This window comes from Aulonocara stuartgranti (assembly GCF_965226115.1).
Source record: "Aulonocara stuartgranti genome assembly, chromosome: 17".
NCBI classification, from domain to species: Eukaryota; Metazoa; Chordata; class Actinopteri; order Cichliformes; family Cichlidae; genus Aulonocara; species Aulonocara stuartgranti.
Window position 1 is genome coordinate 32,774,636 of NC_138953.1, and position 17,761 is coordinate 32,792,396.

Genomic DNA, 17,761 nt, shown 5'->3' on the forward strand with positions numbered 1-17,761 from the left:
TATCTATTGGCTACACACACACACACCACAAAAAAACAAAAACCAACTCATCTTCTAAGTGTGAGTTCTTTTTTTTGTCTAGAAAAGTCATGAATTGTGAAGAGTAATGCAGTCATGTGCATTCGCAATGCCATGTGTGCACCCAGTGGAGATGCAGATTCATACATCAAAGCCCTGACAACACACACATATACTTTATTAGGTAAATGTTGCTAGTAGGGTTGGACATAATTTTGCTTTCACATTCAATGCTGGAAACATTCCTTTAGAGATTTTGGTCCATATTCACATGATAGCATTATGTACATGCTGCAGATTTGTGGGCTACATATCCATAATGCTAATCTCTCAAATCTCAAAGGTGCTCTATTTGATTGAGATCTGGTGACTATGGAGACCATTCGAGTACAGCGAACTTATTGTCATGTTCAAGGCCCCAGTTTAAAAATCATCTGAGTGTCAGACAGACAGCAGGAATACAAAAGAGGACCCAAAAGCAGACTCAATAGACTGTTTCTTTCTTATTAGCAACACTTCATTGAACACAGGGATCACTGTAGTTAAAGCAGGGCAGTGAGAGGTTTTACAGGTGTGTGATCCACTATGAGGCAGTGATGAGTCATGTCTGCACACAATATTTGCAAAGAGGAGCGATGAATGATTGTTTACTTGGGGTCGCGGAGAGCTGGGTTTCCTAAGGGTGGTGTGGTTTTCCAGGTGAGTGTCAGAGTGTGACTGAATGAGTGAAACAAGATGTCCAACATTTCCTTTTCTTTCTCAGACTGATGGGGTGTAGTGGTGAGCAAGTGTGTGTTATACTTGTATAACTATGCATGTGACAAATAAAGAACCTTGAACCTTGAACCTTGAGGGCAGGCAGGTGAGGTATCTTACCTTTTCTTTTTGCTCCCGACAGCCGAGGAGGAGTGAGCAGCAGAAGCCAGCAGGTGAGTGCTTGAGAGTTATCCAGTAGGCAAGGAAGACCAGTGTCAGAGGAAATCAGGAGAATGATTGAAGAGTGTGACTGTTGAGCCAAGGCCAAAGATGACACCATCAGCTAAAACTCTGCCAGAATGTTGAGAACTGAGCTGGTCCTAAAGTACAGCCTGGCTGATTGCCATCCTATCAAGCTCAAACTAGTCTGTGCAATCTCCTCTGATCTCTGGCAGTCAAATGGGATTTTCAGCCAGAGAACTGCTGCTCAGTGGCTATTTCCTTTTTTTCCAGACCATTCTCTGTAAACCCTAGAGGGGACTGTGCAGGTAATTGACAGTAGATCAGCAGTTTTTGAAATCCTCAGACCAGCATCTGGCACCAACAACCATTCCACATTCAAAATCACTTAAATCAGCTTTCTTCCCGATTCTGATGCTCAGTTTGAAATTCAGCAGGTTGTCTTGAGCATATCCAAACACACTGAGTTGCTGCCATGTGACAGAGCTGATTAAATATCTGGTATAACACACAGTTGAACAGGCCTAACTCATGAAGCAGCCCGTAAGTGTTGGTTAGTGAATGCACACAAACAGAAGCTGCCCCTTCAAATGTGCAGTAATACTTACATTCAGATATGTACTAGACTTTTTACTGGCATCAATACAGCAGCAAATTTGCCTGTTACTCATTTCCACATGATGTCCCACCAACTGATAGAAAGTTGGTTATTCAAAGGGTTTTTTTGTCTTCAAAGTCATCAGCTAAAATGAGATCTTTCCAGTTTGTGACATTTATTTATTTTCTGCTACAGATATAACAAAACAGGGGAAAGGATCAGTGACAACAGCATAGCCCATATAAGTAAAAAGCTGGAGAATGGAAGGATAATAGTACCCGCACCCCCTTAAAGAACAAAATTCATTTTTTAGCTTACTTGCTAAGCAAACATGTCAATAACTTAATAACCACCCCCTCGTTAAATCTAAATAAATCTTCTAGTACTTTGGAATAAACGTGTTTGACACAGTCACATTTCCAAATTAACCCTGAAAATCTTCCAACAGTCTGGATATGTTATCTCTCCAGTCCTGGCAGGATTTAGTTTATTTTGGTATTTAAAAAAAATGTCCCTAGATACACCATATTTGGGTAAATAAAACATGACCCTAAAATAATCTGTTCTCGGGTGAATAAATCAGGATTGCCATGTATTGTGGAAATTTGTGCATAAAGCTGACATTTCTTTAGTTGTTGAGCTAGTCAGTGCTTTACATTCGGGTGGGGGGGGCTCCTTTGACTTTGTTCATATTTTGCTGATGTAACTAACATTTCAAGTGTCAAAATATGCTGACTACATATGTTATAAAAGTCTGTTCCACCATGTCTTCTCATCAACCTAACCATAATTGCTGGCTGAGGATTTATGAGTTAGATTTTTTTTCACCACAGTTCAAAGTAACTCCTGTAAAGTTCGACAATCTACAACAGATGTTGATGATGCATGTTGTGTCAGGCAACACGGGGGACTTAGCAAGGCAGAAACAAGGATTACACACTACGTGCAAGTGATCAAGATCGGATTATGGATATCGATGCTAGTCTTGTGTGAAGGAAAATAAACATCCACCTTATTAAGATGTGAAATACTCAAACAAAATCTGTGCTGACAGCAAATCCGAGCACAGTTGGGGTGCCGGGGGTATTCCCTTCTCCTCTCTTGCGTTTTGTAAAACAGGTGAAAAACCAGTGTCGCGCAATGTGCATGCATGTCCCATCTGTGTTTGTTTGCTCCAGGGCTCACGTACAAATCAGGTCATAGGAAAAAGTGACTTTTATGCAACATGCAGACTCCAGACCCCTGTTTTTATTGCAGTACTGTAGTCACAACAAATGCAACTTGGGGATTTGGTGTATTATTACTAGATATATTATATATTATTATTTTTTTTGCACTAACTTGTCTTGTAGCACCTTGGTTCCTGGAGGAACGTTGTTTCGCCTCACTGTGTATTTTTAAACTGTATATGGTTGAAGTGACAATAAAGTTGAACTTGGACTTGGACTTGGATCTTACAAAACCCTTCACCACCACAACCCTCGCTTTTCCTGTTGGAAAACAGCTTCTAAATAACTTAATTAACACACACACACAGACTCAACGTGTGTTGTCTGTACATTTAGTGTGCTGCTAGCTTTTTCTTGTCCAATAACCTTGTAGACAACAACCAGAGACAGTTTTTGAACAGATGGTGAAACCAGCTTTTGTGCACAGTCGTTTTTAAAATAAAGTTTGTGTCCATGAGAGATCTTTACCTGAATTTTAATGATAGAATAAGATGCAACAATATTGCACAAGATGATACGTGATGTTGTGATTACTGTAATTTGTTTCACTCCCGGGATGGAAACTTAATCCAGCTTCCTTTTGTCTTTAATGTTGGATCAAACTTCACACTGCTGAGCTGGCATTTGGTGTAAATATTTTTGCAGCATCAAATCTCGGTTGCGCAAACTACTTAAAACATAAATCACTGAGGAACTCAGCACTGCTGTTGGCACACGGTGAGGCTGATGTCATTATTCAGAGTCTTGGTGGGATCTCTGTGGAGATTCCGGGATATTGTTCCATAGTGAGTCAGTGGACAGAGAGAAGGCTCAAAGGAAAACTGTTCTGCTGTAATGCAAACCGTAAGACCCCCTTCAGCTTGAACCACTGGCTCTCATAAAAAAAAGGGGGAAAAAAGAAAAGAAAATCAACTATAATGGACAACCTTGAATATGTTTTCAGTATGTCTACAGGAACTGGCAATTGGGGCCATATGTGTGAGTCAGTATCTGTGTACATTTTAGGACACAAGCATGATGTTTAAAGAATGTTTAATCATTCATTTGTATTTTATCATTTGCATCTTTGAAATGTAGCCTCTGAAGTATAATATATCAAAAGATTTATATGTGATGTCCTTATCATGTCAAATCAATCAGATATGCACTTTTCATTTACAGCTTTACCTTTCTATGCTGGATTACACAATACAGTTTACCACACCTATTAATTGAGAACCTTCACAGACACACCTATTAATTTTCCTATTGGGCCACATGAGAAACTTGGACAGTTGTTGAGGACCGCACCAATAAACTGATCTTAAGTCTGCTCAGTATTAATTTGATGTATTCATAAGCTTACTGGTGCAACCCATCATAACAGTTCCAGTTTATCATGTGGCCCAGTGGGGAAATGAATTGCCCACCCCTGCCTTACAGGATGCACTGGATCTTTACTTGGATCTGTATGGCTGTTGAAATATTCAAAACATTCACTATTAAAACCTGTCAAAGTGCTTTACTCGTTCATTTTAAAGAGAATACTTCAGTTATTAATACTACTAACCAACATCTGGTGTCTGTGATCACAAATATTTAAGGTCTTTGATTGCTGAGACTTGCCATTACAGGCTTTTTGGATGAAGTAATGTCTTCATAGATTCACTCATTTAGAAAGTCTACAAGCAAAGACATGTTAGAAATAGAATTATATTAGTTTTAACATGTTTTAGGGTCATTTTGTGGTATTGTTAAAGTACAATTTTAATGGTATGAGTCTGTTCCTTACTTTGATGTCTTTTTTTTGCCATTTTAAGTTGCTGTGTGTTCCTCAGAAAGCCTGTTCCACTTCTAAGAGAATTAGCTAACGTTTGCTGGTGCGCATATAACAAATATCGACTCATCTGTCTTTAGCCATTTTGTACTTGGAATCTGATGGAAACGCTTTGCACATGCATTTATATTTCTTCTACTCACTCCTGGTGAAGCCCCACAGATCTTGTGCAACAAACAGATTTGAACAGGAAGTGGGAGGGACATTTTAGGCAAATATCCAGACGTTTGTGCCAGAGATGGCTGTACATAGGACAATCTTTCTCAATGATATGATGCATATCCTAGATTAGAAAGAAAATCTGAAACAGAGCCTTTAGAGACAATTAAGAATTCCATACACTGATCCTATTTTTGGAACCTTTTGGATCGAGCATCTGCCGTTCTAAGAGTATAAATTTTATATCACAAGAAAACAAAGAAAAACAAAATAGTTATATATAGTATATATTCATACCATCATGTTAGTTTATACTGGAATTTTCTATGCACTTCTATCATTAGACACTTTGCTGATACACTTTGGAATTTGTTTTCACTTTTTTTGTTTTTTACATCAGCAATTTTGTGTTTTGGATTTCTATTGTGTCTACTCATAAATAAATACCTTCTCCCGCCACATAAATTCCCTCAATTAGATAATCCAGCTCATTTACCCCGTTAATGCATCAAACAATGACTGTATTTATGCTTGGTGCATATAAATGTTAATTCCTGGAGCAAATCGATGGAAAAAGCATTGTTTAAACAATAATTACACATCTTTCTGGGGGTAAAGAATGCCGGCCTAGCTCGCCACTAATTGAAAGGCTGAATCTACTTCAGTTATTGCCTTTCACTTTAAATGCCCACTCTAATTATATAAAACTGGAGTCTACTGACTCACTGTCTTTGTTCACACAAAGGTTTTGGGATTGTAACGGAACCGTGTGTGGTAAAGAAAGTAGATTTCATCCCACAAGTCTTTATAGAGGAGAACGGTGTAGCAAAAAACCCTGCTATCAACAAAGTAATTCATGCCGTTATATGCAGTTGTGTGAAAAAGAGAGTTTTCACAGGACTCCATGCAGTCCTTTGAAAAACAAAGCACTGCTTCAATAGGAATTAAGAAGTAGCAGCCAGGTTTTGCTAATCAAATGCACTTGATTAACTGATCATCAGTAATTGTGTCAGTAAATCCTTATAAACGCAGAGGTTTTGGCAGCTTGCCGGTCTAGAGTCTTAAGGTATGTGTTAACACAAGGCATTCCCCGAAGAGGGGGTCCCACCAAATTCACCTCCAGGTTCAGATGATTTTTCACACCTATACTTCACTTATTCTGGTCCAAATCAGTCGATGAATTTGAGAACTTGTAGCTTTTCCCTGTCATTTGTTTTGTTTTTACATAGAAAAAAATCCAACTGAACTCCAAGGAAACCAAAATGTATCACTAAAAACCATGTGAGAATGTTGGGTCCACTCATTGGCCAGATTGGTGTCCAGGGTGGGAGAAACAGAAGTAAATATAGGAAGAAGATGTTGTGTGAGAAAATGGAGAATTTATGTTCATTTCACTGCTAGTTGCCAGTGCAGACTTTTGCACTTTTATTCTACTTTTCCACACGTTCACACCATAAAGGAAACACTCTGGAGTTTGTTTGGAAAAGTACCGAGGCTAAAAGGTCTCAGTTTCAGTTGTTTTGGTCCTCACCAGTGCGATTACTGTGTTCACACCTGCACAAACGAGCTGCACCAAGGGGGAAAATGAAGTTTGATTTAACACACTCAGACGCCACAGGCCCCGCTTAACATGTTAAATGCTAAAGTTCATGACAGTACAATCAGAAAAAGAGTTAACTGAAGAACGGATTGTTTCTTGCCAGCAGAAGGCTGCTCCTCTCTAAAAAACATTACAGCCTGGCTTAGGTTTGGAAAGTTCAGTCTGTACAAACCACAAGACTTTAAACTTTGGTCTTCCTTTGGACAGACGAGACCAAAGTGGAGATGTTGGCTATAATGCACGGCACCATGTTTCTGTACAAATACCTCATATGTACCAACTGTCAAAAATGATGGCGAAGGATGATTATTTAGGCTTGTTTATCAAAATATTCTAGAGTTGAATGTGAGAGGAATCTGTGCTATAACCAAAGCTTAGCTAAAACTAGCTCTTGCAGCAGGACTGAAAATGAAAATAATCAAGGTGTCCAGTCTTCAATGTGAATGAAATGTTGTGATAGGACCTTAAGAGAGCTGTGCATAGATGAATGCTAACAAACTTCAATGGACTAAAGCAACATTGTAAAGAAGATGTGGCATAAATTCCTCCACAATGATGTGAGAAACTGATAAAGTCATTACTTCGAATTCTTGCTACTGACTGCCAATAGCTACTGAATCATGGAGTGTATTTACTTTTCATTGGACTGCAAAGAGTTTCCATAGAGAAAACTCCTATATCCTCAGTTTAAACATTTGTCTGTAAAGCTTGGATTGAAGTTGCAGCCAGTTAATTGATTCCAGGTATCTGGACACCCCCCCCCCCCAATGACCTTTGAAGTGGATTTCCCCCAGGACACTACAAAATGGCCTTGGGGATTAGAGTGAAATTACCACAACCTTCCAGTTTCCACTAGGGAAGGATAAAGGGTCCCCTATCTATTTTATGGCTTCCCAGAAACCTGTATAAATTATACAACCAAGGATCTTGAGGTTAAATCGGAATACTGCTAATAGCAAATAGGCCACTAAAATATGTAAAGTTGAACAAAAATACAAGGACAAGTTGAGGACAAGTTAAGTGCCACTAAAACCACTTTTACAATGTAGCAAGTTACCTTTGTTCATTCAGAGAAGCCTGTACATTGTAACCACCGTATGAGTCCTGGCTTGATATAGTGTGTATAGGGTTTACTTAAATACACAGACAGAATTTGAGCTTGTGAAACCTTCACTGCACATGGTTTTTTGTTGTCTTCCTTTCAGCTGCCATTCTTCTCTCTGCTGGACACATAAAAGAGTGTGTTTTGTCTCCTATGACCCTTATGTATAAGCAAAGGTCAAATAAACAGCCAAATAAATGGATACATGTAAAACCTTAAATTAAAATGTAAAAATGGTTGGAATCAGAATAGGTTTGCTGTATTGTAGCCACAATTTAATCATTACAAGTTTTCACAGTGCAGTGTAATAAATAAAAAAAAAAAAATCACAACAGACAGAAGAAAGTGGAAAAACACAGTAATTGATGTCTCGTCACCACAGGCGAAATTTAATGACCTGCTAACATCTGTAGCTGACCCCTCCTTGAGAGTATCAGTCTCCTTTATTGCTAACACTGGAATGCCCTGTGAGGAAAGTGGGTAAAAGAAGGAAAGAAAGAGCATATGATGTGTGTTTGTGGAGTGTAATTTGGCTTCTATGAGTGTGACACACTGACAAGGATGGAAACAATTAGCTTCATCTGTTCACCAGATCTGGAGGATAGCCTCTCTTTACATACATGGTCGCGTCTTAGAAGTGTGTGTGTGTGTGTGTGTGTGTGTGTGTGTGTGTTTCCCACAGATCCACTGGAGAAATCCTCCAGGACCGTCTGGCTTCCTTCCCTTTTATCCCAGCCACAGTCGTCAACAGGCAGCCACATCCTCGCAAACGCTGCCCTTGCTGGTCAAGCTGGTTAAGACTATGGAACATCTAAGATACAAATCTTCTCCTACTGTTTTCTATTTCTATCATAATAAATTCCTTCATGTCCCTCATGATAAATCAATTTCTCTGTTTCTGTTTCTCTGTTTCATTTATCAACACATATTACACTACATGAATTCCCTGCCAGAGACTGAGCCATAAGGTTTAAGGTTAACTCGAACTTGTCGTAACCTAAAACCAAATCTTCAACCTAAAATTACATTTGTAACATGACAGGGACTTGCTTTATGTCCCCAAAAGGAAGGCAAATACAGATTATGTGACTGCGCACACAATGAAAGTAAGCACCTGCCTTCACAACATCTACCACCAAATATAAAAGACGATAGCAAAATCCCTCGAGGAAAAATAGATGTTCCTTTAAAAGGTTCAGTTGGGCTTATACTCCAGGTCCATGTTGGAAAACCTCTTCACTGTTGTGGAAATTTGTGCATGTGTGTTCAGCACAGTGGCCACAGAGTGATACTGTGATACCTCTTATTAAATGAAATCATATAGGACTATACACAGTGAGGTTTTTCAGTAAAGCTGCATTAAGTAGCTGTAAGATTTTTATTGGAACAGGAACATCAGGGACCAATATCTCAAAATTTCAACTTGCAATAACAGAGTTTTGGCCACCCAAAGGCAATGGAAACACAGTGTAAGCAAAGCACAATATCAGCTAATAGATGCTAATTGCACATCTGCTCACATAAAACAATTTCAGCATTTGGAGCTGTGTGTTAGTTGCGCTCATCATCATTTTGAGTTATCTACTTCTGCCTTAACCACAGTGCTAATACGAGCTAGTGCTAAAAAATGCAAATAATGATGAGCTGAAAGATGTTTGAATATTCAAGCTGAGGTGAGCTGCAGAGTTTGGCAACTACAATATAAACTACTCAATACATGAAGATACTGATGAATTTTAAACTAATACACCATCCTAGTGTGTGAATGTGTGTGTGAATGGGTGGATGACTGGATGTGTAAAGCGCTTTGGGGTCCTTAGGGACTAGTAAAGCGCTATACAAATGCAGGCCATTTACCATTTTTATTTACCATCCTATGACTGAAGAGTATTAAATCACAACGGTGAAATAAAAGCCTTTCCAGCACTGACAAGGAATAACTTTCAGGGAAACCAGTGGGTTTTTTCTGTTTCTTTTTTGTTAAATTTTTTGTAAATTATTTTACATCCCAAAAGTACCATCTTCTCTTCTCCTTTGTTTCATATATAGTTTGCAAAAATGTACAAACCACAGAGACAGACTATAATTTTCCATGGTCAGCGCTGCCATTTTGAAGAAGGCACAGTTTAGTTTATAATGATTTTTTAAATGTGTTTTTTTCTCTCTCGCTCGCTCTGTCTCTCCTGCCTGCGGTCAGAAAAAAAAATTGCTGGAGCTTTTTAGGTAGTAAGGAGGGTTTTCTGTTTAGTCCTCAGGGAGGAGCCTGCACTCCAAAACCAAAATTATAGACTGCAATGCTCAGATTGAGGGGGAGACAGAGAAAGCTCTGCTACAATGCTGCAAACATCTGACCTTCAAAGGACAATTAAGCTCTTAAATTAAAAACTTGTGAGAAGCCTCAACTTTTAAACAGAGAGTGATAAAAAGAACTAGCCAATAGACAAATCATTAAATGTGAATGTTTCTATACGTATCTGCGACCTCTTAAGTGAAAACACTAAGGCTTCTTAAATGGGTTATGACTAACTGCCTGTCTGTCTCTCAGTTTGAGCTGGAAACCGACCCCCCACAACGACCATGTCTTCGCGGTGTTATGCGCATTCCCAAATCCTTCAGCCACCACTGTTTTGAGAACGGCTTCTTGAGTTCTCTCCACGGCAAAACAAAAGCACGAAGTATATAATAGACGACCACATGAACAGCTTGTGTTAAGACGGGGAAATCGTTTTGTAGGAAGAATTTTATTTGAAGTGACGGATGTAAGTCCACAATGTAAGTCAACTAAGGGATCCCCTAGTCATCTCTAACCCTTATTTATCTGGGGAACATGTTATGGCCACGCAATTCAAAGCTCATGCGTGTAAAAACACGTCTTCCTTTATTGTAAAGTAATATGCAGCTCGTTACACTGCACCATATGATGCATAGCAGACTCTTTTTGCATTCTTGGCTCATATTATCAATTCCCTTTTGAAACTTATGAAACGCCTAGAAAACAATGTAGCTGCATTATTTACATCACTCGTTTGCTTTCTATTAGTTAGTTGGTGGAAAAAAAATCTTTAACCACTCTCCTTCTAATGTCCTGTTTATAGTTGTTTGAAACCTTTACGCTGTTGCTATCCCAAATGAAACTCAAAAGGGAAAAAACCTTATGATGTTTGTAATTTGAGTCTTAAATTGTAAAATGTCATTACACGTTCATGAACAATGCCCTTGTTTCAGTTTTTAACTTAGCAGCCATTCATGAGCTCAATGAAGGACAACAAGACTTGAATTTTGATTAAAATATTAGAGATTTGGAAGAAGAAGAAGAAAAAAAAACTCAAAGTCTTCCATGAAAACATGTGAATGAAGGAATGTTAGTGGTTTGGTTCCATTTTATGGCTTTTATTTTATGGTAGTAGTATTGGTTTAGTTCAAAGACATTTGCAGACAAACATATTATAGTTCACATGCATGTGTACTATATTGTACACATAAATATAAACAGCCTACCAACTGTAAGGGTAAAAAGTTTCAATCCTGAGTTATGGGCACAAACTGGTGATATAGGTTAGTGACTGTAAGGATAAGGTCACAGGAATCGGCCGCTTTTGGCAGGGTCGCCCTTACAGAAGCTCAGTGTTTCAGGGGGCTTCCCCACGTCATATGAACAAGGTGATCTTGGCTATTATGGCAATGTTTCAGTTTTCCCCCAGAATCCAATGAAATAAAATCTCTTTTCAAGCTCTGTGGCACACACCAGGAATTGCTTGTGAAATGTTTGGTTACGGCTTTTCGTTAGGGCAAGAGGAAACAATGATGCCTACAAAACTTAGTTTGGGTCACTTAAGTACTCTTGCTCTTCCTTTGTTTCTCTCTGACCTGTTTTCCATCATGTTGCATGGAAACATGTCGACTGACATCATTGCAACCTTTGACCAATCAGTTTTATTTATTGTGGTGTCTTGGATGACATGTATATTACTATATAAAGAACTGGGCTTTCTGTCACTCAAAGATGCTTCCTGTTGTTCAGGCTTTCCCCCACAAATTGAATACAGACGACTGAATTTGTAGTACAGTAACAGCACACATACAAAAAAAGACTGTTGAAAAAACTAAACAAAAAAAAAATTGGGTTAACAAGCTCTGAAAATGCAGCTGACTATGTAAGAGGTTATGGGGGACTCAAAAATGTTAGATAAATAAGGAAATGCTAAATTCTGAGCCACCTCCTTTTGAAGGTCTCTTATCAAACTGATTTTTCAAGGAACGGTCCACATGATCTATCCATTACTTTTCCACTGCAGTAATTCCACATGCCCAGCACCATATGACACATATCTTACTCTGAACTGAAAGCCACACAAAACAGAAACAGGGACTTTAGAATTAAAAGCCTATATCACCAAAAGCACTTATCATGAAACAGTATTACTTTGCCGTGATATTGAGCTGGATGGAACAACGGAAATAGGAAAAAACAAAACAGAAATAGGAAAAAACACAAGGGAAGTATTTCTGGGGAGACAATAACACGACGGACCAGTTGCAGGAACCCAAAACATGCTAGGTGTGTTTTATCATGATTAATACTGATGACAGATTTTTAGGCTAATAGTTAGGCTAACACACTTACCTCTCATCTATTCTTTCCTCACAAAACCAATAGAACCTCCACTTCTTTTAAGTGTCTCTCAGCGCAATTCTTAGTATATTTTGGTTCCTGCAACTGGTCCGTCGTGGGAAGAAATACTTCCCTTGTGCTTTTGGACATGTGTTTTTTCTATTTCTGTTTAGTTTTTTCTCATTTCCGTTGTGTTTTGTGTGCTTTTGCAGCATTTTTCTTATTGCTGGTGTTTTCTTAAGTTGCAGTCCATTTGGCCTCTCAGGGCCACCATAGGTATCTCTCAGGGCAGATTTTATAGAATTCTGAATTTCCAGAATATTCCTTTAAGAAAAAAAACAAGAAAGCCACAAAGCTGCTGCTTTCTTACAACAGACAGCGCATAGACACACACACACACACACACACACACACACACACACACACACACACACACACACACACACACACACACACATATATGTGCAGACTTTAGCTTGTTAGTGTTGGAACACAGATGTTCTAATGAGAAGTTACCCTTAATAGTAAATCACTCTTTGACACGCCATGAATGTATTTATCTCACAGCAGTGAGCAGAACATGTGAGCAGAGGTGTATACACAGTTTGTATAGACAGACTATGATGTGGGACAGTTTTCTACTTAATGCCTAAACTGTTTCACTCTTTGTCTGTAAGAGAAAGACAGAAAACAAGTGTGAATTTTTCCCCAGAACACATTACGCGAAACTGTCTAATAGAGTTCTTTGGAAGTTGAAGGAGATTTTGCAAAAACAAAAAAAAAATACTATGCGGTATCTGTGGTGCTGACTCGGCTTATTTTCAAGTGGAGATGCACTCAGCCAAGAAACGGTTGGTTCATCTCTCAAATGATGTGTGTAAGAGAAACACTTGTGTTGGATGTAGGTTCACACAAAGTGGCTGACACACACAAACACACGCTGCAGTCTTTTAGATGAAATTAAGCTTTGGCCAAAAGTCTTGAGTCCCCCCTCATTCCTTTATATTATGCTTCCAAGGAGCTGAACTTTCTCGTAATTATTTTAAAGTGGTTTCAAACAAAAGTTCTCCAGTCTTTCTGAATGTCTGAAAGTATAGAGTAAAAGAAGAAATGGTAGGCCTGAAAAGATAGCTGCTAGAAATTTTGCACTTAAGGAAAAGAAAAAACAGCAACCACCTGACACAGGATATTGGAGATGCATCTGCACCTTCAGTTGATCCATCCACAGTTCAATGAAACCTCATCAGAAATGGTCTCAGGGGAAGGGTGGCTGTCATGAAGCCAATCTTAAGGGAGGGAAACAGGGAGAAAAGGCTGAGGTACCCCAAATTACACAAGAACTGCATGTTTTTTACGCATTGACCTCTGGTGTCTGCCATGCATTTTCTGTGGCTTTAAAGGTGTTACACAGGCTATTTTGCATAATGCTAAATTAATGCTTTTTAACCACTAGGAGCATGTTTATTAGACATGTAATTTACCAGAAAATGTGCTGTAATATCTAAAAGGGGATATTTTCTCCAGCTCAGGCAGCTATGTTCACATCTTTCACTGTTGTAAACAGACACTCAGTTAACGGAAAGAGTCTAATAACTATATTTTAAGGCATCAGATCATCATTGACTCACAATACTGTGCAGTCAGGTTTATAATGCCTTAAACAGCTTTGGGCTTCATGGGTAAGGGAAACTTGGAAGAATTCCGAAATGCATTAATGCTCCTTATCCTTATCACCACAGTGAGATTTGCAAGAGTCCAGCCAATATCAACAATTTTACCTCTGCCTTATCAAAGCTGTAGATTATTAGCTAGTAAGCCAGTTGTAAAATATCTCTGTAAATTAATGAAACATAAATAAAGTGCAAATGCTACATTGATTTTAGGTGGCCTCTCAAATTAATGTGCCAGATGTAGCACATCACATGTGCTTGGCGCATTATTACATTTTCACACATCTCATAATGTTGGTCATAATTTACTCTTCTTTTGTTTAAGCAGCTATTTCTAGACTGACACTAAAGACACCCCGTGGACATTTGCAACATTCCGATTACATTACAACATGTACGGTATCGTAGCTAGAAGTTATGGCAGTTCAAGTAATGACATGACAACAACTGTCAGCCCCCATTTCTCCCCAAAGATTTGGCTTGTCTGAGAGAAACGTGAGCGGGTTTATTGGACAACATAAAGCGCACCTGGACATCGGCATGATAGAATTTTAAAAGTAGACTGGATTCGCCTCATGCGAGTTTCTCTTCTCTCCCCCAAAAGGCTTGGCTTGGAAAACTTTGCCTTCTTTTGTGGAAAAAAGAAGCAGGGGAGTATGATGAAAGCTTACCATTGGTATAAATTTGACATGTTCAAAGACATCTGGAAGGTAAACAGAAAGAGGAGAAAAGAGAGGCTAAAATAAAGGGTCAGGAAAAGAATAAACTGAATAAAATGATTTTAAAAAGACAAAAAAAAAAGTCTAGGATATACAAATGGAAAATGGATGAGTGAAAATAGTGAGGGAAGATGAGATGAGTGATGAGAAGGGATGTGGGTTGAATAAATGTTTTTGGACATAGCTGGGATGGGGGGGAAAAACAGCCTCCAGAAAAGAGGAGAATGTTTTGCAGACATATTTTAAACTTTCATGGGAATCAGCAGAAACATCCTCTTTGGCTTAAGACATACAGACCATTTACTCTTTCACAGTTTGACTATGCAAAGTTACAAGTTCTTTTCTATATTGCAAGTACAGTTGAACCACAGTCAGGTTTATTACAGCGATGAATGATTTGTAGACTATAAAATCATAAACAGCCTCCTTTTATGGCTTCTGCTGAGCTCTTGTTCTAACCCAGAACACCGATGTTAGATGATTACATCCCATGGAAACTATTTCCAAAGATCACACTTAATATTTTGAAGTAATTATTCCAAAAATATCCATGCATGCCAACTGCAGTTTAGCTAAGGTGTAACTATAAGACTACTCTACTTAAAACTACAGCGAATAAGCCCATAAACTAAACTGTTTGAGGTTCTTAAAATAGACTGCATGAGTGTGTGTATATATGGATGATTTCTATCTTCTTTGTTATGTTTTTGTCCACTATACTGGGACAGCTGCTGTATAAAGCTGGCTGGCAACACTGACAAATGGCCCATTGGGTGGCAGAAATCAGAGTACTTCCCACAGCAGTTTAGGCTTGTGATCTTGATTAAATCACAGAGTATGCATGAACATACTGGTATATAATCTGGTCTTTAGCAGGTGATAAAATCAGGTAAATACAACATAAAAAACCTTGACATATTAGATTGTATCATTTTTTATTAAAAAACAAACAACTATATCAAAATGTTGAAGCAGTGGGTGAAAAAACGTGTGCAACGTAATTGCAAATTTTTAGAGCAGTACAACATTTAAAGTAGCATTTAGTACAATATTGCATAGTAAGAGCTTTTATTTTTATGATAACAAAGATAAAAAATAAAATCCACAGTGCAGTGTGCTTGAGAAACTGTCGGACAGTTTCTGTGTGCATCAGGTGTGCACTAAGAGAGTGCCAAAGAGGAAAAACATCAGTGTGCTTAATCTTAAAGAAGGGTTATTAAATCATTTCCAAATAATTTAAAGTCCATCGTTCAGTCCATCATTTACTGAGAAAGACTATTCACAAGAGGAAAACATTCAAGGCAGCTGATGATCTTCCCAGGAGTGGAAGTCCAAGCAAAATCACCCCAAGGTCAGACTGTGCAACTGTAATAAACCCAAAAGCTGCATCTCAGACTCTGCAAGCCACAGTTAGCATGTTAAATGTTAAAGTTCACGACAGCACAATTAGAAAACGACTGAACAAGTTTGGCTTGTTTGGAAGGGTTGCCAGGAGAATGTTTCTTCTCTCTAAAAAGAACTTGGCAGCATAACTTACGTTTACAAAGTTAAATCTGAACAAACCATAAGACCTCTGGAACAATGGCCTTTGGACAGACAAGACCCAAGTGAAGATGCTTGGCAATAAGGCACAACACCATTTTTGGAGAAATCTAAACACAGCATATCAGCATAAACACACTGTAGCGCAGTGGAGGGATAATGATTTGGGCTTGTTTTGCAGCAGCAGCAGGACCTGGGCACCTTGCAGTCATTAAGCTGACAATGAAGTCCTCTGTACTTCTAGTTGTCTGTACTCATTTGACTACTCTAGAGTCAAATGTCACAATAGCAAATCTACAGCAGAATGGCTGAAAATTAACAAAGAATAAAGAAAGGTATTGCAATGGCCCTGTAAAAGGCCTCAGACCTTAGCCTGAAATGGTATTATGGGAAAGCTGTGCACTAACAATGTCTGGAAACCTGAATAAAATTAAGCAACACTGAAGGAGATTTCCTGTACGATACCTAAATTAAGCTAGGCAAGAAGGGAAGAAATGGGATTCCTACTGCTCACATAGACAGAGAACCACATAGATGAGGAAGAGAGCAGTGGGAAAACAGGGAATAAGAAGTCAAACCAAGGACAACAACAAATACAAAGTATTGAATTTAGTTTTTTATTAATAATCCACAGCCTTTAGAATCTATTGCATTTGCAGATAATTGAGACATATTTTCCTCTGGAGCTGTGTATTTATGTGTGGACTCATAACACAGACCAATGATTCTTGGAATATCCAGTTAAATGGAATGACATGTGATACATCTTCAACAAGTAATTTGGGTTCTGCAGAGCATGTTCCTTGTTTTATGTGTCCTTGGATTAAAGGCTTAACGATGTCATCATAGACAAAAGAGATAAATGAAACATGCAAAAAGCAGCTCTGCTTTAAACAGGAATTAGATACAAAAATTGGGGTAAAAAAGCATTTAGTGGCAATGAAAGCAATAGTGATAGCAGCTTGCACGGCTCATATTTCAGCTTGAAATGTTGGCTTAAAAGTAAAAAAAGACTGAATTATGTTCATCATTTTGTAACATTGCACTAGTAGTTTTGAAACTAAAACTGCTTCCAGATCGCATACGCAATGATTGGTCTTGATTTGGAGAGACAAGAATTGGTACACAATCAATTGAGAATATTATTAAGGTATATGTTTGCACTTAAATTCAGCTCTCAGACAACAAGAGAAGGATAACCTCTAACAATAGTAAGAAATCTCCCTTCTATTAGGCATTAGCCTTAACAGCATTAAGTTCTACAAAGCAAGACCACAGGTCTAGCATAATGAACCCAACGCTTCTTGTAACAACGTCTCTTCTTCATCATAGCATGTTTCCTTCTTTCTTGATCCTCCCCCATCTGCCTATCAGTGGCAGAGCAGTCTTGTAATGTGGACAGACGAACAGCTGTGGTATGTTTGGACAGTGCTGGCCTCCACAGTATGGTCTCCTTGGTAGCAGAAGGAAGTGCAAGAAAGGTTCTGTGAGAACTTTTAGCAACATCAGGATTAAGTGGGATTTTTACCATGTTACAACAGAAGGTGATGGTGAAGTGAAAGTGATTATTTTTCGTCTTTTCTATCTGTGTTGGACTGTCTGCAGGCAAAGCAACATGCTATTTTCATCACCCTGCCCTGCAACATTTGCCAAAAACCTTAAGTCTGTGAATGTCTCATTTTCCCATATTGCCTCAAACTCATAATTATCCATAAACTATGTATCAATGGAGCTTATCCCAGCTATCCGGGGTAACATTC